The 27202-nt window shown below is 35.9% G+C and overlaps 1 long non-coding RNA gene across 2 annotated transcripts in view; it reads right to left on the bottom strand.

The window, feature by feature from the left end:
* Positions 1–27202, bottom strand: part of LOC139966292 (uncharacterized) — a 76638-nt gene that overhangs the window by 2464 nt on the left and 46972 nt on the right. The window contains exons 2-4 of one of the 2 annotated variants that reach the window (XR_011792533.1): positions 17992–18138; positions 17258–17462; positions 12646–12812 (exon numbers count right to left, since the gene is read on the bottom strand). This is a non-coding gene — a long non-coding RNA (uncharacterized lncRNA). Of the gene's footprint in view, positions 1–12288; positions 12813–17257; positions 17463–17991; positions 18139–27202 lie in introns of those variants that run through there. The other variant, XR_011792532.1, reaches the window with a different exon arrangement.

Here is a 27202-nt window from a genome sequence, read left to right as displayed (position 1 = left end):
ACTTAAGATGTATATATGTAATATGTTTATCTAACTCCGTATAAATGTTAATTCAAAGATTCATATTTTGTTCATTTTTTTGTGATATTTTAATAAACCTTGTTGATGAATTGTCCAATATTATTAACGCTAATGTTTTTTTTTGTTTTTTTTTTAGTCTAGTTTGAAGTTTACACATTTCAGATCTGGTCGATGTATACCACAAAGTCATACTGACATCATACAATATTCTTCTACCAAAATTAAACGGACAACTTAACACTGTTCATTAGCACTGTGCACAAAGTTATGCTGTAAAGAATTTCAATAGCTGGTCAATACGTGTTTGTATATACCGACTAGGAATCCATACTATAAATATGGTATGCTTGATGAAAGCATGTCAGTAGCATGGCAGTCTTTAGTGAGAGTATATGCCTATTAACGTGGTATGCTTGGTGAAAGTATATTACTTAATATGGTATGCTTGATAACAACATATCATTAACATGGTAGTCTTTAGTGAGAGTATGCCTATTACCGTATATGCTTGATGAAAGTATATTCTTTAATATGGTATGCTTGATGAAAGCATGTCAGTAGCATGATAGTTTACAGTCAGAGTATATGCCTATTACCGTGGTATATGCTTGATGAAAGTATATTCTTTAATATGGTATGCTCGGTGAGAATTATACCTTAACATGGTATTCTCGGTATACTAGAGTATAGGCTATGTCTTTAGCTCTAGAAAAAGCATGGAAAATAGCCTCGATAACAGCAGAAAATAAAAAAAAATAATACTTCTTTGAACAGGGTGAAAGTGATGAGTATTAGAAAGGACTTTTCTATCGCCCTTTGCGCAGGAATTTTGCATACGCGAGCACCTACGTCACGGCACACTAAACATAAAGTATAATTAGTGTTAAGCAGGAACTGAAACGGGTGAATGCAAGTGTTTTGACTTCTATTTGACTTAGAGGACACTGTCAGACTTGATCTATCTTGAAAGCATGTATGCATCAGTCAATACTATGTTAACGAATACTTTCGGCTTTTACAGACCCCGTGCGGGCTCCTTTATCTAACAGGCCCCAAACCCTGGGGTACGTGGAACCCAGGTTGGTTTCAAATAGCGTTCAGTAAAAGATGTAGGATATGTAGAACTTGCCATTCAATGTTACATGTATGTATGTTTTGTGATCTGCTTGAGCACATGTAAGGATACTTCGTTCTGACGAAGAATTGTTCCACTGAGTTGTGTGGAATATTCGTTGCACGCATTGGACTAACCTAAAAATTCTCCGGTAACTTATATTGCGTAGGCTGCACGTAACAACTAAGGTTTACTTTAGAAGGCTATAACTGTGCAGAATTCTGCCCAATTTGAGAGATCATTTTCTTTAAAAAGTTGAGTTTTCCTGTATCCTGCAAACTTCATTAAAGTGTCAAAAACTATACTAGAAGTTGAAAATTATGTTCCATATCACACATAAAGAGATATGGTGTAAAGATTTCGATTTTCGTTTTATTCTTCGCAGAGTAAAAATATCAGATTGCAAGTCGCCAAAGCGGAATCAGCAAGTGAATATACTGGACGTAAGAGCAAATCATTACGTCACTTGCCTATAGGTACACTGTATAAGCAAACAGGATATTCGTGCTTCTTGTGTGTCAATTGCCCAGATCCAGAACCGCGCGATTCTCGTGTGCGCCGACTGCATTTAAAGTCCGTATATATTGGTCAGCAATCGTTTAGACAAATAACAGAGGATCTTCCACCAGGACTGAACCACGCCCATGCAGAAGACCCCTACCCTCTCAGAATCGATGTTCATAATGCAGGAGACCTAGATTGAACTATAGACATGGTGTTAAACCAATTACTTGATCAATCTTCATCGGCAAGCTCCGAAATCTGTAGGTAATTTTCCTCCGACGTCTTGAAAAATATCGCGGCCCACCAAACAATTTTCGCAACCCCCTTTTTTGTACCGCGCTCCATCATAGTTTTATAACCGTCGTTCTATTTTTAAGCGTAGGCGGCTCCGTGATCAAAATTGGGCCATCTCCCGAATTATCGTATAAAGTTCAATTTGTAAGCAAGCAAAGCAACTATTCTCGTGGTGCCTATATGACATGATTATTGTTATTAACTTTTTTTCAATTTGCATTTCACATTTTATGTGTATTTTATCAACTGTTTACATTTTTAAGATTAATAATGATAGTGAGGGTTGCATTAATTTGCTTAGCTCTTCCTACTAAGCATTCGTGGGAAACAATTTAACAAACCTATACATACAGTGTTACTAAAAAAAAACAGATTATCATTGATGAAATTAAAACACACTCCTCGATTTCTTAATGAAGTGAAGATTAATGAGTAAGAAATTATTGAAAATATTTTGTTTTGATTCTCAACTTTTCCACAGCCAGTAACATTTGAATATTAATATTAATTATCATACCATGTGGCAAACTTGGCAAAGTTCATTTTAAATTGAAACTTGTGAATTGTCAAACCATGGATTGCTATTGTTTTTAAATATATTTGGGGAGGGGGAATTGGCTTTAGTTTTAAAACACCATTGAAAAATTGATGAAAATCAAGAAAGCCTACAGATTAATTTTCGAATTGGACAATTTTTGTAGACAAGAAATATAAACGGTATAACAGTGAGACCGTATGATAAGGTCTTAGTTGTAGTTCTGGTCTTGAACAACTACAAGGGTCTGCAAAGGTTTTTTTATTGATATTCTGTGGAGTTAGGCGTACTCAATATGAACAGGTCAATCACATGTTTATAGTTTTTATTTTGAATAGCGCCATCTATTCATACAGCATATGATAGACGAAGTTAGTACGTGGATGCTTAACAGGATTAGTTTAGTTGCACACGTGATTACTAATAAAGATACATATCATAATAGGAATTAATACTTGGAGGTTAGAATATGAAACCGATGGATTAGCGAAACTGGACCAGGGCGAAGGGGGATAGCGTCAGGAATCAACCATTCATTAGGAAATGATTTTGTCATTACTGTGATAACTGGGTAAGATACTGCCACAAAAAAGTCCAACCCATTCCTCTCGACCACCTCGCCCCTTCCAACTGTATTCACCGAAGTAATATATTAGAATTCCAAATACTACTAGAACTGCATCGGTTGTTCATGGTGTTATTTTTTGGGCGGACAACACACTAGGGAGTATAGTCATATAAGTACCTACAAAGTGAGGGCGCTTGTGAGCGCCGTGACAGGTTCAAAATAAGTTGGCTACGCAGCTAGCCTCTGCAACAACAAATGTATAGAGACTATATGAAACTTTAAGTTTCAACGTCCAGTCTTGTAGGTATCGTTCACTTGACCAGTAATGCCAATATTGTAGCGGGCACGCGCACTACCATAATTATAGGAATCAATAATAGCACGAGATTTCACGTACAAATTTGGTGGCAGTTTAAGGCGAAGTATGTACGACTTCCGCAAGCTTTTCTGTATTGACTTTGTTACTATAGTTTGCAATAAGAACTGTTGTCAATTGGTTGATATTATATGAAAAAATATTCAAAGCCACCAGAATCCTGCTCCGTTTGGAGAGATATCCTTGTACAATGTTTACTGACATTTTTGCAATGTGTGATGCTATGGTACCATGATGAAAACTCTTAAAAAGTTTATGTGGTCATGTGATATATATGACATCATTACAAGACTTTCTCAAGTCTTCAGTCCAGTACATAAAGGAACAGTTAAAGAAATGATATCACCAAAGCGGAGTGAAACTTTTATTAGATGTTTGGAAAAGTTTTTCCTCAAAAGATTCTTTACATCGATTGACTCCGTAATAAACATTCATTTAGTGGAATGTGGAAACACATGCACACACGGGTGTTCTTTATTATTATTATTATTACTGTATTTATCAATTCTTACTTATATATTTGATAGGTTTGATATATGGAAGAAATGGCAAGTAAAATCCGCTATTATCAAATTATAATTGCAACGCAAGTAAATGTTTTAAATAAAGATCTCCAATATTGTTTCTCTTCACGCTCTTACATGCATTGAAGAATGAGATGGCGCTCTAGTGAAACCAGTATTGATGAACATTGCTTATATCCGTGTGTCAGTCAGATAATTCAACATAGCGCCCCGTTTTCCCCCTCACTCTCTCAATGATTTTTGTTTTCTCTTGCTTCCTCTGCTTATTCAATTGACATTTATTTCTCACATTAAACTGTTACAAGGTGATTAATGAAAGTCATACAAAGGACAAAAAAAAATGGAGACAACAGCTGAGTTACTTGGCGATGCCTGTCATTTTTAGGACAAAACAAAACCTCGAAAAGTAAACGAAGAATATTTTAAATTTTTTCTACTTAAAGGTCTCTGACCTGAAGATTAAACGTTAAATAGAAATAGATAGAACGTTAAAAGGGGTTATCAAATCTTCATTATAGGCTTTTAATCTTGCAGTACCTTCCAATTGACTTCCTCACTTAGTCGTCAATCTAACTTGATCTCTAAATTCTTCTCTGAAAAAAAACTTTTTGGGGGGGGGGGTTGGGGGGCATGTAGAAGTTACTCCTCACTGGGTAGCTGGGATTTTAGCCATTTTTACTTTGCTGTATTATCACGGTGTAAATATAATACTTACAGATATGAATGATCGAGGATTTAGCTGTACCGGTGCAATGTCTCATTTCGGAACTTCCTCTGATATCAACTCACATTGAGATATGCCATAATTTAAAAACAGATTTTTGGTTGATTTATTTCGCATAATAATTATGTTTTCAAATAATGTTTTAATGCCCATAGCAATGCAGCTTTATAGAAAAATAGCCTCAATAACAACGAAGTGAAAAGTGCACTTTTTAAATATTATAAAATGCTCTCTTGCATGTGATAAGCAACAACACAAGAAAGGATCTACAGGCGAAAGAATTCTACGCTCAATGCCGGCTTAGCACCAAGAAGAAAAATGATGAACTACTCAGTAAGTAACGAAGACAATTGGTGAAAAATACAGGGATGTATGCCTCAGTTTGAACAATTTCAATTATATTGAATAAAACATGTTATGTTTTGTAACTTAATACAATAAACTACTGTAATTGAAGCACCAACAACTGACGCTACTCCAGTGACGATGGCGCTATGCATTAATAATACTCTGGGTGATATGATTGGTTTGTAGGTGTAGAATTATGTCAGGATTGTCATAGTGTAAATGGGTTGTCTGGTGCCCCATGCAAAAGACCCCCAATTCTCACCCTGGCCCCTCGTCCCTTGCCCCTTGCCCCTGGCCTCTCGTCCCTCGCCACAACATATATGAACGATAATTGGTACTTCCGATAACCACGGACCATATTATACCAATTGCCTCAATCATTGCTACTAACAGTATCAGTGGCGTAGGAAGGTACTTTTGAGTGGGGGCTGAAGACTGATGGCCGGCCTGGGGGAGGGGTCTTCTCGAGGGGACACCCCCTCCCCTTTGGATTTTTTTTGCATTTCCAGGTGGCCTCAGATGCAATTTGGTGCAATATAGCACACTTCAACATCCAATCCATTTTGTAAATAATTTTGCATTTTCACCTGGCCTTATAGATGCAATTTGGTGCTCCAAATGAGATTTTTTTCTCATTTGGAAATGGAAAAGGGGTTTTCTGACTCGCGGAGCGGGGGGCGGAATGATACTTCCGCCCCCATATTTTCACTGGGGGCTGGCGCCCCCAGCCCCCCCCCGGTTCCTACGCCCTTGAACAGTATGTTTAGTGACATCATGCAAAATACACCAGATAAATGAACGTTTTCGTGCATTTTAAGAAAAGCCAAAGATACAAACTAAGTACAAATATGTATGTCGTTGTAGGCCTACTATATACTCATTTAAATAAATCTAGGCTCATATTTTTGTTTGTTTTTTGTATCGAATAGAACAACTGAAAGAATTGTAATAAATGATACAAAAACAGAAATAATTCACGTTTTCAGTAGTTCTGGTATAGAACCTGTATAAATTATGGGTTCATTCCTCTTTTTTTCTCTCAATAACGTCTCCTTTCACGCAATTTACTCAATAATATCAAGCAATAATGAAAGTTTACATAAAATAATAACCTCGCTCTAATAAAGATAAGACATGGTCTTATAGCTTAGATTATGTAAGATGATGAATTAATACATAGACTTAATAATACTTAGAAATAGACATTAAAAATTAAATAATGCTCATGGATAAAAGCATATAAATATATGTAAATTTCCATCATGTCATAAATCATAAAACGTGGGGTAACTTAAACTATATCTTTGATATCTGTGACTTAACAATATTTTTCAATAAAAACACTGACAATAATAAAATTGTTCTTTACCCTCTGAGGCCATTATCATTATTCCCTGTGATGGAGATATTTGTGATGAATAATATCTTGAAATATTTTTTTTATTTTAACTATAAAAGAGAAGGGTTCATGTAAAGCAGGGGTTCCCTAACTGGGGTGCATGAACCCACAGGGGGTGCGTGGGTCCATCCCAGGGGGTTCGTGAGACGTTTCTGAAAGTCAAAACTAGAGTACTTTTTGTTGCACTAAAATCTGATATATCATATATGATTAATAATATGATAAATAACTGAATTACGAAACAGACACAGGCCGCATGACTTTGGTGAGGTTGGTGTACGCATGACAGTACAATATTACACTATCAACTTGATCTTTTGCGAAGCACTGTTATGCGTATTATAGTATAATAAGGACTCAGATCGTGTCTCGAAAAGTTGGGGGTTCGTGGAGAACTTTGACATCCACAGGGGGTTCATGGGGGGCTAAAGTTAGGGAAACCCTGATGTACAGGCTGAAGATAAAGTAATGCATTTGTAAATATGATCTCTGATATTATCATTGGTTTTAGTGTCCACTGTTGAACATTCTCCTTGAAAAAAATAATGTAAAGAAACACGAAATGAGAAGAAAGACGGGTTCACGGACTAGGGACACTATGACACTCCACAGAGTGACAAAATGACAGTCCACTGATACGACTTTTAATACCCTGATATCTTCAAAACTAAGCAAGATTATCCGAAAATATTTGAGTGGGAGGGGGTGAGGCTGTGCGAAGGGGAGAAGAGCTTAATTTGTCAAAATTCGCTGAAAATCTCGTATCAAATGAACTCAAGATGATGGTTGTGTTTGTTTACTTGTAGGCGAACTTGGCCAAGTTGGCTATACGTATCAATAACTAAGAAATAACGTGCTATACATGCATATATACAGGGGCGAACTGACGGTGGGTCTGGTCCCCCGGGCATAAACGGTCATTGCGTCTCCCTCCACTCGCAACCTAGCCAGCAATAAAATACAGTGAGGTGATCCTCGACCCCTCTCACTGCCTCCTCTGAGACAAAAAGTCGATCCTTTGCCCATGTTTGACTGAAACTTCTATTCTAGTGTAGACGCTGGTCGGAGTTAAATTAAAGTTAATATCGTGGACCTGCCACTGGCAGTCACACTTGGAAAACTATAAAGTAAACGAAATAATATAATAAAGACGACACAGTCCGTGCGTTATACTTTAACAAAAAATATATATGTGTATGCTCTCGTGGAATACAAAGAAGTCCTCACCTCAGTCTACAAAGGCGAGACTGTTACATGGTTCATTGCACATTGTGAATTGGGTATAAATAGTTGGCAAGCTTTTAAAATAATTATTCAAATTAGCTAGTTGCCCTTAACCCAGTCGTTTATAATTAAATGCAGTTTTCAGTCGTTATTTTACTTTCTACACTAGCATGGATAAGGACCCCAAATGCTCGAAACTTTCACATAAGCATACTAAATCTCGGATTTGATGTTTTTTAGGACATGGACTCTGTTGGGGCTCCCAATTACTCTAGGCACTCTGATACTACCTAATAGCTCAACTGGTCACTCCATCCTGCCTGCAATGCATATACAAAAATATCACTTTACGTTGCAAGAGAAATAATCCAACATGACTAACCTTTCCTATACCTACCGTCTCTCGTATACGTTATCTTCCTCAAAATAACGTCTCGGTGAAGAAGGGGAGAAAAAAAGTTAAAGAACCAATAACAAAAATGTCAGTGAATGCCATCATAGTTGTATCTGGTACACCGAGTCAGGGCGGTAGTAAATTTCGAGGTGAAAGGACTATTTGAAAGTTTTAGGTTTATTACTAATTAAAATGGAGCTTGATGTTTTTGCGAGTCATAAACATTGCCTTGTTGACGTTTATTGTACACAAAGTCATGTAAAGCTTTGTATTGTAGTCTGACTCAAGTTTTCTTTTTGAAGAAACACAGAAAGAAGAAGGAAAAAAGGGCAAACGGACAATTCAGCGATGTTGTTTATTTGCCGATGAATGAATAGTTGTCAGTTACAACTTGATCCGTATATTTTCTGCTGAAAATGCCTCCATCCGATCACCTGAGATTTTCTTATCATCTTTGGGCCTACATCAAACGCCTGTGTGGGATTGATTATCTTTAATTTACATAAATGCCGAGAAAGACAAAATAAGAGCTAAAAGCAAAATATTTGAAATTTTGAATATATATAGAGTCGGTAATTCATGTCATCGTTTAATCGAACGTGATTTTCGGTTAATCAAATGATTTACATAATTGGTGGACTAAACATAGAAGCATATATTATGTAATCAAGGACAAGAATTTGAACCGGTAACGAACGACTGTTGCAAATATATTACAGCATATTGACATCAAAATGAAACTTAAAGTATATTTCCTTTTTGTATTAAAATATAAGTGTTTGTTTATTCAAGAGAACTATAATTTTTTCGATAACGTGAGAGTAAAATATAAATGAAAAAAAAAAAAAAACGTACTGTCTGCGTTCTAATAATCTTAGCAGAAGCTGTCGGGGTCGGTGAGCGGGGGATTGAATGATGTTATAGATAGAGCGATCTCTATATTTTGAAATATTAAAATATTAATTTCAGATCGTTCTACAACGGGAACAAAAGATTTTCATATCCAAAGTCCCCTCAGTCCAGTTTGTGTCAGCTCTGTCTTTATTGAATCGTTAACTCTGTTAAGTTGTGAAAAACACGATTACAATGTCCATCCATGCTAGAAGTCACGAAGCTGGCGTTTTATTGTGGTGCGCGTGTGCGCTACAACATTGGCATTACTGGCCAAGTGAACGATACCTACTGACTGGACGTTGAAACTTAAAGTTTCATAAATAGTCTATGTTCGTTTGCAGTTTCAGAGGCTAGCTGCGTAGCCAACTTATTCTAAGCCTGTCACGGCGCACACAAGCGCCCTCACTCTTGTAGGTACCTACATGACTATACTCCCTGGTGTGTTGTCCGCCCAAAATATAACACCATGAACAACCGAAAAGTTCTTCCTAATACTGCAAGCACTCCACGCTCACTACAATACTGCGTATTTGCAGGCAAAGGGAGTTCTAGATTAGTACTTATAATTTCGGCAGCATTCCCTTGAAGTCATGTCACGTTTTCACGCCCTCAATCTAACTGAGAACATTAATATGTGGTTTCGCCGTTTTGTTTGCAACTAACTAGCGACTCAGTGCAGAAAATTGTGGCTCCCAAAAGTTGTATTTAATGTTTCAATTGAGAACATTTTAGGTTTACGCCACGTTCATTTATTCTAGTGGTGAGATTTTCGATGTATCAAAGTAACATATTTTATATACAGGTATACCTTCTCCTGCCTAATGTCGCACCCACATATACGTCCATTCATGCACTCCAACATTTATGCCAGAAAAAAAAACCATGTTAGGTAATATTATTTGAACAGATTTTTGCTAGTTGCCTTTCTTTTTTTCGTACTTTTCCTAATGACACTGGAACGGGTAACTACAGACTATTTGGAATTTATCATCTTATGCAAATTATAGTCTGTTAGTTCAAACCTTATCTGTATCGGACAGAAAGGCTATAACTGCCACCAATGGTGAACATGACATCTATCCACTAAAGGGGTATCATATACATGGCGATAACTTTAAAAAAAATCCGAGACCATATTTCTTTCAAGATGTATTGTGTTAGTAAAAGGGGGAAATATATATAACGTTTTAAAACACAAAGAAGGCATAGTCATATAGAGAAGACTGATCGAATAGTATTGTGGTCACCGCGTTCAGTTTTCACTACACATATCAAAGTAGTTTAGCGCCATCTTCTTGATGTTTCCTGGTTGTTTTGTTGTGTTGTTTGACGTATTCATTTGTGGCTTTTATTCAAGTTGAACTGACGTTCATTCATACTTAGTAAAGATTCCTAAATCCTATTGGTCCATTCAGGTCAGCTGACCGTGGTTAATCCTGTGAGTAACGCACGGTAAAATTACCGGCGGATGAATACAATTGATACCATGTTACCATGTTTTGTCGTCTGCCCTGATGAGCTATCGAAATACATCAAAAACACAAAATGGCTAATATAACGTTTGATTTGAACTTCGATTTGCGCACTTTAGACGAGGTAGACACTCAGGAAAACAATGGAAGATTTGCAAACCTGGTTGAGAAAGACTTAATTCACAGAAACGATCTTGTTCAAAAGTCTTGCAAGATGCCACCAGAGGTAAAGGACGCGAAAACATGGATCCGCACTCGAGTCTAGGCCAAAGTGTAGGCTGCACAGCTGTTGCCTCCAACAATGACATTAACGTTACTGCTGCTTTTAGGGCTGAAACGTCTAACATGTCCAAACTGTTTTCCAAATGTTCTTTCCAAAGTCCTGTGAATGTTTACTTCCAAAATTCATAGTTATATCCGTATTAAAACACCAAACAGTTGTGGATGCTTTGAGTTTAAATATATCCAGTATCTGTCCGTAATTAAATGTTCGCAAGGCCGTTATGTTGCTCACAGTATTATAAATTTAAAGTTAAACGACCGCAGTGCCAAGCACTGTGTAGTGTGTACGTTCAAGTGAGTGTACGTGTTCAATACAAGGCCTACTATGTTACAGTATGACTGTATACCATACGTACATGTTTGTCCCTAGAATGGTTGCTATGGGAACCAGAAGCTGTGGGGTATTGATATGATGAAGCCAACTAGTAATTGTTTGTAGTTCCTTGTTATTGAGACCTTTCAAAAATAGTTTTATGGCCGCAATATTGCCAAACATTAGTTAAAAAGTTATTATGGTTCATCTTTTATGAATGACAGCCTTTCAAAGACGTTTCCTTTGTAATATTCACTATCGTTCAGTATTACTTTATAATTGCACATGTACATTATTGTTATGCTGGTTGTTAATCGTTAATTCGACTTACGGGGCATCACTTTAATAAATCTTCGGTTATACGTAACCAAATATGTTTTGTTTTATGATTTTTCCCCCACACAAATGGTAGTGTATGAATGAACGGGGTTAATCAACGGTCTAGCGTGCGTTACTCACATGATTAATGCACTCCGGGTGTTAATGCTATCGCTGGATGCACTCGGGCTCCGCCCTCGTGCATCGCTTGCATTATCCCCCGATCGTGCATTAATCCTGTGAGTAACGCACGCTAGACCGTTGATTAACCCCTTATTAATGGGAGCAGCAATGTAAGCCTGAACTACCGTTAGATAGCATTAACGTGACGTTTTGTAGCTATAAACCCGATTTTACGAAGAATACACCCGACGAAAACCATCGTAAATAACGCTTTCTGGAGTAACGACTCCAGAAAAGAATTTTCATGGGGACAACTGGAGACACCTTTCACCTACACTGAACCTTAAAAATCCCAGAAGAGAAGAAAAAGCTAACAAGATGGTGAAAAATAAGTCTGACCACTATAAATGAAAATCTCATGCTAGTATACGATTGACAGATAAAAAAAAATTTGGTCTTAAAAATAAAACATAAAAATAAGGTTTATAGCAATTTTTACGTAAATCAGTGTCACGCAATGGCAATAAGTGAGGGACAACTGACAACTTATCTACTGAAGAAAAGAAAGAGAAAAATGTCACTAAAGCGTCATTTACAAGGAGATGGTTGATGAACTAGAAGGGGGAATAAAATGAATCCCTTTTGAAATATTTCAGAATTGACAAAATGTAGTCTGTCAGTGAAAACTTTTTCAATTTATTTTCATGGGAAAGGTTATTGAAGTTAGTTTCGAAATTTGTTTAGTTTTCATCTTGGAGTCAAATATATGGTTTTTACCGTATATATTTCGTTAGACGCAGACGTGTCTCTATAAATGCTGATTAAGTTATGGTATCCGGTAAATCGTGTGAGGCTTTAACGTTTCTTTCTTTTCCTGATGATTATACTTTGAAAGTGAAACTAGCTTAAAACGGGTTTATGAAGGACTGTTCCGTCATCTTCCGTGTTGGAACAAGATAAAACAAGAAGGAACATGTACGTTATGTAACCAAACACAACCAGCTACTATAAGCATAAGCACATTCCCCCTCTCCCCCCTCCTCACCCCACCTCCCCACCTCAGCCCGGCCCCGTCAGCTAAACGATCACACGAAACATTACCGGAAGTGACAACACTAATTCTACGTAGATGTACCTAATTTGCATACAGGATTCGAGAAAACACTGTTACCCATGTAGAGTATTTCCGACTCTATATCCTTGGAATATAGGTCTTACTTTGTAAAGATATAGTGTTTTTTCCCTCCGTCGCTGGTCGTTCTAAGTATACCAATAATGTACCGATGTGGTGTGATAGCTGATGATACTTCCTATAGCAATTTCCACGATGGTTTACTGGTCACGCATCGAATCTTTGTCAGCATGCGTTGAAGATGAACATGTATCTGAGGAGACAAGGAAATACATATTTATTGATATGAGGCCGAATACAGTGTTCCCAAATATGCAGGGGATAGGAGCCGGGGGGGGGGCACTGGAGGCACGTTTCCCCCACTTTTTTCCAAAGTAGCAAAATAGTGCCCTACTGGCAAATAAAATGTGCCCCTTTGATGAAGAACTTTCTTTTGGATATCTTAAGCCTTTGTTTTTAAATAGAGTCACGTGTACCATAATAGTATTGATAGCATACTAACACATCATATATATTTAAGTGATATGGCCGGTGTGTATCGGTTCATAGCATAACGAGTGGTGGTTGTGGAATGAGAAAGTGCCCCTCTGATGTTATGCCCCCCTACCACTTTTTGGAAGCTTCCTAGACCCCCTGCAAATATGCTACAGTATTATAAGTGTTATAATGACATCATCGTAACATTGAATGTAAAGGCAACGATTCACTTTACGCACGCTCAGTTGAAATTATCAACGAGATTATTTTGTGGTAAATTCTATGGCAATGAATAACAAGAATCGGTGTGGAGCGAAATATTTAATCTAGACCAAAAATAAGTATGTCATCAACAACTGGTCAAACTTACGTAAGTTTTCAGCAGCAGAAACAAAATGGCGATTATTAAAACCAGGTGTGGAGATAAGTAAATATTAATCGTTGAAGATATGAAAATAAGACAAATACCCAACCATTTGTGATAGAGATAACTGCGATCACGGAGTCGACACCAACTGTGATAACAACTTCCCCAAATAGCTAAGAAAAATTCCATTCCGTTTATTACAATGATTAGTTTACAGTTTATAGTTTATGTAATAGACATTGGTTTTACTAATCCCAAAGATCTTGTTCGATTCATCTTAACTAAAGTCATGTGCATTAAATATGATGGCGTACCATACTTTTAGAAACATCTAAACGTCTTCTACAAAACAAGACTTTTATAATAAATGAGGGCGCTCCGTACAAATTTAAAAATTTCTGAATCCGAAATTCGATGATAAACTCGGACTGTGTTTTGTATATGAATAGGCCTGTTCTCTTCAAATAGTGGTCTCTATCAATCGCATGAATAGGGGCTATCAGCTCCTTGGTTTGGATAAACTGTCAACGTGGATAAACTTTCATGCGTAATATCATAATCATGAATCATACATTCCTCAATCACAATACACAAAAGGCACAAAATTTTAGCGACGATTTTGTGTATTTTCATTTAGGCCTGAGGCTATTTTCGTATTAAAGTGTTTTTTTTTTATTAAAAAAAAGAGTTTTGTGACTGAATATTATTCAAGAAACTAATAATATTATCTAAAATGACGTTTCACCCGAAAAGAAGAATAAATTTGCGATCTTAGCAAAGAAACAAAACTTTCACAAAATATACATTAGATAGTCGAAGGTTCGGATGTGTCTATTTCTATCTAACCTGCGCCACATAGAATCTAAGTTAGTCTATATGTCATGTAAGTTACAATACCCCATTTAAAACCTCTTCTTCCCAAAACATAATGGTATAAAGATCGCAAATTCTTATAAATTGTCAACATTTTACGCGTCATATTTATGTAAAATAAAGGCTTTGTTGGTATAATCTATTATTACGTATATATGGACAGTAAATAAAACCGCAAAAGCTTCAGGCTGTTACAGTTGAGGGCAAGTAAACTTTCAGCATGAACATCAACCCCCTCCCCCCCCCCCCCTTTCCAAAAAATACCATACCTTTTATTCGCTCAAAGTTTGCTTGTACTGTGCGTCCTTCAATTTAGAAGCTCCCAAAAAATCGTTACTATTTTTCTTTGTACTTAACTTAGCCTACGTGCGTTTTAATTTCGTATAGGATGAATACTATATGCTGATCAAGAAATCTTTTCGTGAAAAGTTGCCAGCAGAGGTGTAGTTTTATCTGCATGTCTACCTTTTTAATACTTATATTAATTGAATCATTTATATCAAAGACTTTCACACTTACACAAAAACATTTTCCCAAATGAATTCTGTCCAAAAAAAATTACCAAAAAACAAAGAAAAAAAAAAGGATAGGAATAATGAAAAACGTTAAAGTACGAGCTCATGCAGAAAAACTATAAATGTCAAATATTAACAACTTACAGGCAGTATTTTTCTGGTATGAAGTACAATGACAAACAGTTACATGACCAACGATGTAACATAATCTTGCTAGCTATTTAAATAAATTATTCACAAGTAGCACATTTGTGACATAAATAATTAGCGATGCTTTTAATTCTTTTCTTCTCCAGCTTTTTTAGTTGTTGACACGATGGTGTCATGATTTTATGAAACACTATTTTTCCATCGTTTTGAAGGTAAATAAATTCTCCTGATATTTAATTATCGATTCATTTAATATTTCTTTTCGTGAACATCACAAACGATGTAACATAATCTTGTTAGCTATTTAAATTAACCATCCACAAGTATAGGTAGCACATTTGTGGCATAAGCAATTAGTGATGTTTTTAATTCTTTACTTCTCCAGCTTTATTTTTGTTGACACGATGGTGTCATGATTTTTATCAACATTATTTTTTTTTCATCACTTTGAAAGTAAATAAATTCTCTTGTTATTTATCGATTCATTTATTATATGTTTTCGTGAATATTAAAAAAACATGCAGACAATCTTCATGTTCTTTCCAATTTTCTGATAGTAATAAATTGCAAATTAAATGGAAAACTGGTTTTTTGTCACACGTTTCGATATTTTGCACGTTTTAAAAAATACTTTCTACGTCAAGCTAACAGATCTTTTCCAATTTGGAAGATGAGCTCGTAACTATCATTATCTTCTATTTTTATTCTATTTTTTTTTATTGATACCATTTTTATATAATTTGACGATATTTTCTGAACCCATACTGTACTTTTTTTGTTGCTTATTTAGTTTTTATATCCTCGAAAGTTAAACATTTATATATTTTCTAATCAATAGAGAAGAAGTCAAAATTATTTACCCTTTCAATCGGCTGTAGTAGATTCTTTTATAAAATGTCAGCTTAACCAATCCATTTTGAGACGACCATCGATGTAGTATACTGTCCTAACGTCATAAATTCTATTGAATTATGATTGGTTAATATCCCGCTGACGTGTGAGCTTTTAAATTATGTTACAAGGTGCAAGAATATCTTTAATACAGATATGTTTTCTGTCAGGAAATAAATTAACACTTTTTTTTTAGTCGGCGTTCTTTGAAATAAAGGGACCATTGTTTATCTAAAAACTGACAATCTCTGAACCTGAGATGGTCGTGTGACTTTTTGTCGAAACTTATGTCCGTTTTTTTTTCTTTCTTTCCTGCTATCTTTTTCTTATTTTACTTTTATCAATACGCCTCCACAAATCTCACAACTTATAAGACCGTAAATTTACACCTTTTAGGTTTAATTTAAAGTTGTGTCGACAAAACATGCCCAAACGAGCAGTAGTGTATGTGGATATATATATTTCAGAAAGGTCTGTAAAAAGAAGAGTGGGGTGGGGGGTTGGGGAGAGGGTGTACAGAAAATTATGGATTCCCTTTTCTCTCTTCTTGACCATTTTTCCATCACGTACTTTCGAAACAGATTCTATTATGACAATTCTAGTATGAAAAATGTCTGGGCGACAAATTTCGAAAGAAATCGAATTTATTAATTTACTTGCAGATAAATCTTACGTTTGGTGAAAACATTCTAGGATGGTGATAGTAGTTTAATCCATTTCTCTCTTCGAAAAATCGTACACTTATAATGCAAACAGCTGCTTGAAGAAAAATACACCAATATTTTTAATTCAATTGCATTGACCACTATTTCGTTAAAAAAAAAATGGTTCAACTTGATTCGGTTAGGTTTAAACTTGAGCCCAAAACAAATGAACATATATTAAAATGACTGTCTAAAATTGTTTACTGTGTCTGAGTCACATTGAGTAGACCTGTAGTTTAGGAAAATTGTAGATGAGACCCTCAAAGCGGCTTATAACTAAAATATATCAATATTTTATCATTTGATTTCATTGAACACTCATTAAAATTATATTGAACTTGTATTCGGTTAGATTGAACTTTTAACCTATAAAATAATGAAGTAAAATAATATACCCTCCATCCCCACAGAAATAAAATTAAAATATAATAAGAAATAGCAAAATCGGCTGTTTGTAAATGTAATATTTCTAGATGTACATTTTACGTTCTTGTCAGACTTGTCACTAATTCGAAAGTGGTTTAGTTTAAACTTTAATCAAATAGATTGAAATTTCACTCTATATCAAAGTAACAGAGTAAGAGCAGGAACATCAGGGAGAAGGAGAAGGGGAAGAACGAAAAACAACAAAAAGAGAAGAAAATATATGACGTTAGTGTTCTCTTAAATTACATTTAAATGATGAAAGTAAACACAGCGGGATCGAGCAGTTACCACAAACCTTTTAAATCAAAGATGCCTTTTGAACGAAGAGCTGTTCGGTTCCTTAAGATATCTTATCATTCATTGCTCGTTGTTCTTTCGTCAGAGGAAGAAACTTGATTCATTGTTTGATACCAAGGCCTACTTCATCCGAGTCGTGACGTCATCACCCTTCAATTACGAGATGACTTGGGGGGGATTGAGAAAGGTCTATCCTCCGGCGGCTGGCGACAAAACAGAAAATCAACCTGCAGCCTTTATAAAATAGATGAAAATCAACCTGCTGCCTTTATCAAATAGATGAAATATTTTCGTTAGCCTATTTTACGAGTCAACTTGTAATAAGAAGTCGAAAAGCTCAGAAAATTGAATGGAGTAAGGGCAAAAGGGGGTAGGGTGGGATAAAGGGGGGGGGGGTAGGATGGAGATGGGGTGAGGAAGGGGGAGGAGGTAAGTAACGCGATAGTACGATTGCTTCACATTTTGACTTAGCTATGGATATAGACTTTAAGGAAACACTTTCGAATAGCAGCTCCTTGCCTTTATAAACCCTCCAGCCACATTTCAATAAAATAAAGCTGATATGCGGTGACTTTAATAGTGGATACATTCCCAGTCACTGAAGGTTAGTCTAAACGATTGAGATTCAGTATGGGGGTAGAAGAGGGGAGGGGAGGGGAGGGGAGGGGGTGATGGGAGAGAGCGAAGGGTTTGATGCCACACGTTACAAAGGGATATTGCTAATGCTTATACCTGCATGTTATGAGTGTGGCAGCACTTACGATACCTTATCAGGCAATTTGATTTCTTTCGTTTTCTTTTCTACTTCATTTATGACTTAGAATACAATTTTGCCAGGAGATTTGAGTGCCGTCAACATGAAGAATGGAATATCGGTCTCTGGAAAGAAATACAAAACGATGTAAAGTCATAATAACCACCTGATTATGTGACAATATTTTATTAAATATTTCTTATCGTGAGAAACATGGTCGAAGTCACGTTTTATAAATACTTTTTTCTCACTTTAGTAAGACCTATTCCGATAACATATAGATTAAATGTTAATCTTTTCAACTGATAGAGAGAGTAACTATTATATCCCAAAATGCACCGAGACTTTCGATATAAGAGAGATGATGATGATGTAAGAACAAGAAGTTATTATTTATAGGGCTTTGATGGCGTTAAGAATATGGATGACGTGAGAGGGCGGGGGGGGGGGGGTGAGGCTGGGGGCATGAACGGAAGTAACTGGTGATAAGGACATGGAACGAAGAAGGCGGGCTGGTTTATAAGTTTGCTCTCAGAGTGACAATAATGTTGTTCAAGATCAATTTCGTATAAAGGTGGGAGGGGGGGGGGGACCATTAACATTTGAACAAATCATTAAATCTACATGTTGAGAATATGTGTTGTGCTTGGCTTTGATGAAATAAGTTTTCTTCGATGTGACGTTATACATCCATCGTTCGTTGATCAGATGAATGTTTACTTCAACTTATAGTACTTTACTTGTTTAGTTTACGTTTAATTTACGTTGATCCCAAATTTTAGCCTCTTAAAAAAATTTCTCAAGTTCACTTGATTCAAAGTATTTCTTAAACAGTTGGTTCCCTTTGAATTATTGCCTATATAAGAATATATATAATATTCATTTTGGGGCCATAGAAGGCGTAACATTTGATATGAATATGATATGACTTAGACCCCAAGAAAGCAAGTCTATCTCTTTTCACCGAAACCTTTCGAAACTGATCATTGGAATATATATCGTATTTGAAAACTGACGTTTTATTCACTGGACTAAGAAAGAGAAAAAAAAACAGGGAGTAATGTCCTTGTCTGAAATAAGTAATTTTTTGTTTATTATCGGTTTAAATAACTTGCAGATATGTCAACGTTTATCTTGAAGTTAGCAAATCAATGTGACTCGACATTCGACCTGGTCAAATAGTGACCAAGGTTGATCTTTCTCTCTCACTGTTTTTTCTTATTCTTCTACTCGTTTTAGTTTTGACGTGACTTGCAAATTATTTCATACAAGTAGTTTATTTGTTGTGGTGAATACATTGGTTTCACACTTTGTCTGGTACAATGCAGGCATGCTTATAACCTTTTTCAAAGCTAATGGGAAAAGACGGGATCTTTTTTTTTCTTTTGGACATGAAACCCAAGCTACTCATCTGATCGTAAAAAGAGGCCGTAAAATCGACTCGGGTTAGCGTCGTCTGTTTTGATGAATCTTGGTAAAAGTTACAAACTTATCAATGGCATTTTTGAATGACCATAATGCTCTTAACATAAACTTCCAGATTGTTTCAAGCTGTAAAAAAAAACCCAACCTTTTCGTACGTATAGTTGATTACCATTCGGAAATATGACGAATATATATCGAATAATTCTCAAAATTAAATGGACCTTGATCAAATTTAGAAATACCGGTTAGAATTCAGTCGCATCATATGCAACTTTCATAAATTTTTAATTAACAATTGTCGTCGATCTCCACCCCCCCCCCCACCCGAAGAAATATGAAACAAAGAAGGAGAAGAAAACATAACATTTCTCTTAATACGCGGGTATATCTTAATAACATATATACAAAAACATAGTATAATTCTAAACCAAAACCTTTCTTGTTTTGAGTAAAAAATTTTCAATCATATAATAGCTATATTCGTTCATCAAGGACAGAGGCGCAAGCACCAATATTTGTACTGGAGGGAGGGGGACGGCTTAGATACAACGTCCCCCGAGAATTGATCTAAGGGTTGGGGTGGCCCTTCCAATTTGAGAAACCTTGGTAAATAGATGGTGCTTAGATGAAAAATGATGTCATATTTTGGCAACTTTTAAAAACATGTTGAAGAATGTTCGACAGTAGGGTGTACCGACTACATATGTAATAAATTTGTATACCGTGCGCTTGGAGCTTTTGTAAAAGTCTATTTGCCATAAATGCAAATGTTGCTATACAAACGGTTCAACAGTTTTAAATTTTTGTAATTCTTTGTGGATTCCCAATAGTAATAAGCAAAAGTGATTTCTCCTGCATGATTTTTGAATATTCAACACCGCGATTCTAACTTGCACCCAGTTGGGACAATTTTTCTATACTGTAGTGTTATGTCCCGCTTCAGAGCATTCGTATTGTCAGTACGAGCAGTATGAATATCATGTTTCTATCAGATCAAGGTTAGGAACTGTTTGTACTGTCAATACCAGTGCTTTGAAAGCATGATATTGGAGTACAGTTTAGAGAGGTACTAGCATTAGGAAATTGTCCCAACTGGTTGCTAACTTGTCATCATCCCTGCTATAAGGGGTATGGTGAAGGAGGGAGAGGAAGGGGCGGTCATATTGAGTTAATCATACCAAGTAAGCGACACTTTCCTTTTTTGATATGATCGCGACCAGGCTTCCGACACAATATCTTTGATATACCAAGATGTATAACCTAGTGAGATCAGTGAACATGGAATCTGCTAGAATAGCTAGAATGGTTACTTAGTTCCGTGTTCCCATATTCCTATGTCCAAAGGTCAAAAGTAATGCTATAGCCCTTGGAAGGGCGTCTTTTGTTCGGCCTGTGTATAGAGCCTTATCCGACGACTTTTACGGTTAAGTTTGCAAATAGTTTTATGGATAGTTTTACGATCTATATACAATTTTTCTGTTACTGTTCAAAGTACATTTACCGCGTGTATAATCATGATTTATGACTCTTTGAGATGTTACGCGCCACTTCAAGGAACTTGTAGAGAGAACGGACGGATAGATCCACTGTAGTTGTCCGGTATAACATGTCAGTCACATGGCGTATCTCTCATGAATAAAAACATCTTTATCGCAAAATGCAGAATCACGTGACACTTATAAGCCCAACACTATACTTACGCTAACTATATTAAATTCATTTCAAAAGTTGCGTTGTTTTTATAGTTTGATTTCATGGACCATTAATTATTGTATTTAAAGGTGTTTTTGAAAGATGGCTTTATGGTTAAAAAATAATTTTGATAGTTTATAGATTATTACAAAACACTGCTATCAATCCAGATTGTATTTCTATAATTTTATATTTTGAAAGTTTTTAAATTTTGTTCTTGTTGAGATATGAAACTTTTAAGCAACTGTGGTTCGTCAATTTTGATATGATTTGACTATTTAGTTTTATACACATTCTATATGTCACTTCCCCAGATACAACACAAAACTCAATTGTAAAACGTTCGAGTTTTAAAGAACTCGACTGACAACTTTACAAATACCTTACTAATTTGTCAAGTATAAGGCTACCGTACTTAATGGTATTGAATGTCATACCTGCAGGGTGCTCTATATTGTCGATATGAAGTTTGAAAAAAAAAAAATAGTCGAGAGGTTATAAAACAATAGATTCATATTAATATTTGACCCGCACTGTGGAGATGACGTCATCATTATCAATTTATCATATAAGGAGCATTCCAGAAAATAAGCATATTTTTAAGGTATTTACCTTAAAAACTGGAATAACCAGTGAAACATTATTAACACTGACCTTTTTTTGTGACATGCATGATGACGTATCGAGACTGAAATTCTGCATAAAGTCGTCCTTTTAACAGAAAAAGAAAACGAACCGTAACAATCATTCTTGTAAGTAAGACTGTAGTAAGACTGTAGTGAGTATTGTATTAAGTATTGTCGTAAGTATTGTAGTAAGTATTGTTGTAAGCATTGTCCTAATCATTTGCATAAAGCATATTCCACTGTGAGCATAATTACTGGCACATCTTTGATGTTTTTTATTAAATTTTATATTAGTTTGTAAGTATCCATATTGGCCTATTATGGTATTTAGTATCACTGATCATTAGTGTTTAGTCTGTAACTCAACTACCTATATATATCATTTTCTTAGACCGTATAAGTGGAATTAAATATTTCAGTTTTTGAAAGATTTTCGTAGCTGTAACAGAAAGTAAAGCTCATTACTGCTAGTTTCGCAGAAATTTTCATAGAATTTTGGGAATTTAATATTTTCCATATCATATTAAATAAAACAATATTTCTTTTTGAACTTTTTTTGTGGGGGAGTATGACTAGAAATCGAGATATTATTTTATTGGAATGACAAATATGAACAATTTATAATTTTGTTCTGGATGGCAAAGTCGAAAGTATCTCTTTTGGTAATAATTTTAGGCTATTTCTTATATTTGTTAATCTTTACCAAACAAAGTGTCTTTCTTAGTTATGATTTTTAAAACAGAAACACCCCAGATTAACAACTTTCTAAGTTTTCATATTTTGTGTTTATTAAATAAGAAGGTCGCTGAACCGCGTCAAACTTGCAAACGAATTTCATTTTGGGGGTTAACGTTCTGCTGAAATAACATAATATTACGTCAAGTAAGGTTTATATTACAATGTACGAAGACTTAAGAAATTATTTAAATTATTTAAGGAACATTGATCATAAGTAATTCCTGCTTTTGTTTTTTAAGTGGTTTAAGTGAAACCATATACCGATGTTTATATTTAACTCTTCAGAATAAAAAAAAGTTGTCCTGTTTCATATGCATGTTGAAATGTTCTGTCTGAAGTTTTTCTTTTTCGAACCCAGCATAGTTATTTGAAATAGTAATGAACTTCGACATGAAGAAGAGGATCTTATGATGGCTGAAGTAGAAAAATTGTTGAAAATTTGCTGCATATAGATCAAACCCATATCCTCACAGCATTTTTCCAACCGTGAAGATATCGAAACTTTGAAAAATTAGTGATTTTCTGTAAATCCATCCCCATAGCAGTAGAGTGAACTGTCTTGTGTTTTCTTAAAATAATAATTTCAATCATTTAATCTCAGAGGAAAATGATATTTCTACCTTGAATTGAATGAATTCTAACTACAGAGAACATGGACGAATGAACTAACATTCGAAATGTATCTGGTTTCAAGGATAAATCCACAAGAAGAATATAAAATATAAGTAAAGCTTTTGAAGAAAGCTCACCCTGATTAAATCAAAGACCACAAACACGTGATGCTCTTCCTGAGTTCAGGAAGATTTTACCTAAATTTAATTACATTTAATCAACAATATTTCGAGTTTACCGATAAGACATTGAGATGGGGTAGTCAACTAAACAGTTTGGAATATTTGCTCTTCAATAATAATTTTGTTTTTAAATTTTCAGCCACCAAAATTTCCCTTTAAAAAGATTGACATGTGAATAGAAGTCCTCGGTCAGCTAAGCGAGAAAAATATCTTCATAAGGAATTATGATTCAATAAAAGAGCTGATGTTACATTACATAGTCTTACCACAATGTGAAGAAAATGATAAGAAAGTTAAAGTTGAAGAAACGTGAATGACACATGGGTTAAATCGGATTTTTTTTATGAGACTTTTGCCATGATGGTTACTTTACACCTTCTTGAAATGAACAGTTCAGCATATAGATTATGAACATGAAAAAGCAATATGAGATGAAGATTGGAATCATTTCAATGGTTTGTGGTGTAAGATGAATGAAAGGCTAAAAAGTATAATGACCTTATTCTACCCCCTGTGGAGGAGGTATATTTTTTATTTTAGGACAACAAATAAAAAGGGGGTGATGGAAACAAGGTGAGACTTTTATCGAAAGTTATGGTATACCTGTTTCGAGCCAGTGGTTTTTAACAGTTGTGGTCTAACATATGACAAATACGAATGTAGGTAACCTTTAAACATATACCCCCCCCCCTCCTCTCAGTTACATCAATCGGTCTTTAAGGTGATACCAGTAAACGGTACGGTAAGGGAAGGGGGTGATGGGATGGGGTCGCAATTTACCTTAAGAATGATGTGTAAAGTGAATAAAACCCAAATAGTTAACGGTTACGTAGTTTTGAAATATAAACACTTTTGGCAAACGACTAGAGTTTATGTAAATCTGTTTTAAAAAATGTCCCTAAAGTGAGGTGAGTGCATTATGTCTTCAATTCCACCTCTCCCCCCCCCCCTCCCTCGCGCGATCCATCCCGTATGCTAACCTCCTATTACTGTCATATTTGCTCTACTTTCATTTATCTATTATAGGGTCAACACTTCTGCCGGTTCAACTTCAGTAATCCAGACGGTTTTTATTTAACAAATAACTAGTGCCGAATTATTTTTCCAAATTCAATCCTAGCACGGTGTTTACAAACACCACCTTTTTGGACTGAACGAACATTCGATTGAAATAATAATGAGTTTCAAAGTCCAAATTATATTCTATGACTATATTCTATCAATATTCATATTATATCTGTGTGTGGAACATACCGCCATCTTCAACTTAAGCAAAAGGCATAAATCAGTATGAAATATTGTTGGCTAACGTAAATTCCAATTTAATTAGATTGAAAAATTTCATTAGAAAACAAATGAGAAAGTTCATATATGATCAGTGACTATTTTTAAGAATTCTATATCTGGGTGTGGAATGCATTGCAAAATTCTACGTAAGCGATAGGCCTACATCATTATACAATATAGAAACACATCGGAAACACAAATTTCAATCTGTTTTGATTGAATAATTCAATTGAAAACATTAAAAGATCAGGTAGACAAACCGCGGTGACTAAACTTTTAAGGTCTATTGACTATACTTCTGTCAACGGAAGCGATAGACCTACTTCAGGTAATTTGCGCTATATAGGTGTTGAACCTATTTATAGTCTGGTAGGCTGGAAAACAGGCCGTTTCCTATCACCCCGTCCCAATTACAATTTCCCTAGCCTTGTTGTCGTATGCCGTATGTCGTAATAACTCCATAAATTATCCCAGGTGTATATTTTCAAGACAACCGAAAGCATGTTCCGCGCTCGAGTTTGATGTAAAAACCTTTCAAATTAAGTTAAACAACAGGTCGCAAAGAATACATCAACTTTATTACTTCTATTGTAGCTCTGTTCTAGTATACATCATAAATAAAAACAAAATTCAACTTCTCAAGGTATATATTATATCCAACACATGACTATACGCCATTACTGAAATACCATTGGCGCAAAAAAGGCTGACACCGTCATACATACATTAACATATGCACTAAAAACCCATAGTAGTAGTTCCACGATATACTTAGCCTAAGTTATAGTCATACGATATGCAGGTGCGTATCCAGGGGGGGGGCGTTGGGGGCGCGCGCCCCCCGGGTAAGGAAAAGAGGAGAGAAAAGAAAAGAGAAGAAAAAAGGGAAAAAAGAGGGGAAAAAAAGAAAAGGAGGAGAGAAAGGAAGGGAAAAGAAAAAGAAAAAAGAGAGAAAAAGGAGAAAAGGAGGGAGTAAAAGAGAGCCAAGACCTCGGGAAGAGAAAGAGGAACAGTCATAGTTAAAGCACTGATCCTTGTTATATACACAGGGTAGCCAGTGACAGATCAAGGATTACGGAGGGGGTGTGCGCCTCACCCTACCCCTTACACCGACAACTCCATTTTTGACGTTTCCATTTTTCCTCTCTCACTAATGTATCTATATAAATACTATATATGGTCTATCATAACGCGTGTGTGGGTATGGACGCCTTAAACAATTGTCTAAATTGTAGTACAATTGTGCTATATGGAACCAACTGTGACTGGTCTTGAACTCGACCGCGTCGTCGGGGAACATGACGCATTTCGGGAAGGGGACGACCGCCCCCCTGAGCAAGTTTTCTTTATGACATCGCTAGTAATTTCAAAATAGACAATGCTTAGATGCAACTTACAAGGCATGGAAAGTGTCATGTCCAGCGATCTGGGAGGCATTTTCGGCCAAAATGTTCTTGTACGCCTCGACGCCAACTCATGGTGGCGCTTCGCTTAGATAGTTTGCCTACAGGCTTCGCCCCTCCCTTGGCAATTACTCGCTACACGCCTGTTCGAATTTGTAAAGCAAAGAGCAGATATAAGATCATATCAGTGAGCATTGAAATGCATGTCCCACGATGAACAGCCTCAAAAAACTGTTTATGTGTGTAGTCAAAGGCGTAGGAGCCAAATTGGATTTGGGGCTGTAACGACTTGCCCGAAAAAAGCCGAAATTTTTCGCGCGCTTCTCGCGCGTTCAACATATCGATGCCAATATCAGCCCTGCCTCCTACGGGACCTACGCCTATGTGTGTAGTGTTCGGTTTCGATATACCTGATATCGGAAATATCTGCTATTTTTCATTTCCTTCAACCAAGTTTTATAATAGCAATTATAAGAGGTTGCAATATTTGTACACCAAGAAATTAACTGTGTCTAAATTTTCCAAACTTTCCTCACCAACATTCTTCATCATACTTTCTTCTACTCGTGCAATTTTGACCTGTCTATTAGGGGTTCAAGGAGGTTTTTCTTTATTGGTTGTCCATAGATTGAATTTTGTGCAACATCATGGGTATGTTTTGAAGTGATTTTTATTCACGAGAAATGTGAATTTTCAAATTCTCAACAAATAATCGGCTAAAAACCTTGAAAAGTGGGGCTTTCGGATATTGTGAGCGGTGACGTAGAATCACCTACAAAAGCAATGATCCATAGGACATGCAATGAGGTCGAACATGATGTGTGACTGGTGAAAATCTTCAAAAAGGTTATGGATGGAAAAAAACTTTTGGGATATACTTGGTTCTCAGGCAAAAGTGTACATCTGGTTGGTCATTTTCAAGCCCGAGAAGTGCCATTTCCGGTGATCTGGGGGGTATCAAAACCAGAAATTTTCTTGTACGCTGCGCGCCAACCGATGGTGGCGCTCCGCTTAGATGGTAATTCGCGCCCCCCGGGTTAGAAAATCCTGGATACGCGCCTGATATGTATATGTGTAGTCTTATGCAAGATCACCATTTTATACCACATTCACTTCTTTAACGTTTACAAGAAGGTTTTGTATCTTTTCTCTCCCTCTCGCTGTCTCTTTCATCAACTTCTCTTTAACTTTAAAAGTTTATATATGTTATGGACTCGAAATTTT

This window comes from Apostichopus japonicus, chromosome 4 (genome assembly GCF_037975245.1).
Source record: "Apostichopus japonicus isolate 1M-3 chromosome 4, ASM3797524v1, whole genome shotgun sequence".
NCBI classification, from domain to species: Eukaryota; Metazoa; Echinodermata; class Holothuroidea; order Aspidochirotida; family Stichopodidae; genus Apostichopus; species Apostichopus japonicus.
This window is presented reverse-complemented; position numbering and strand designations above follow the sequence as displayed.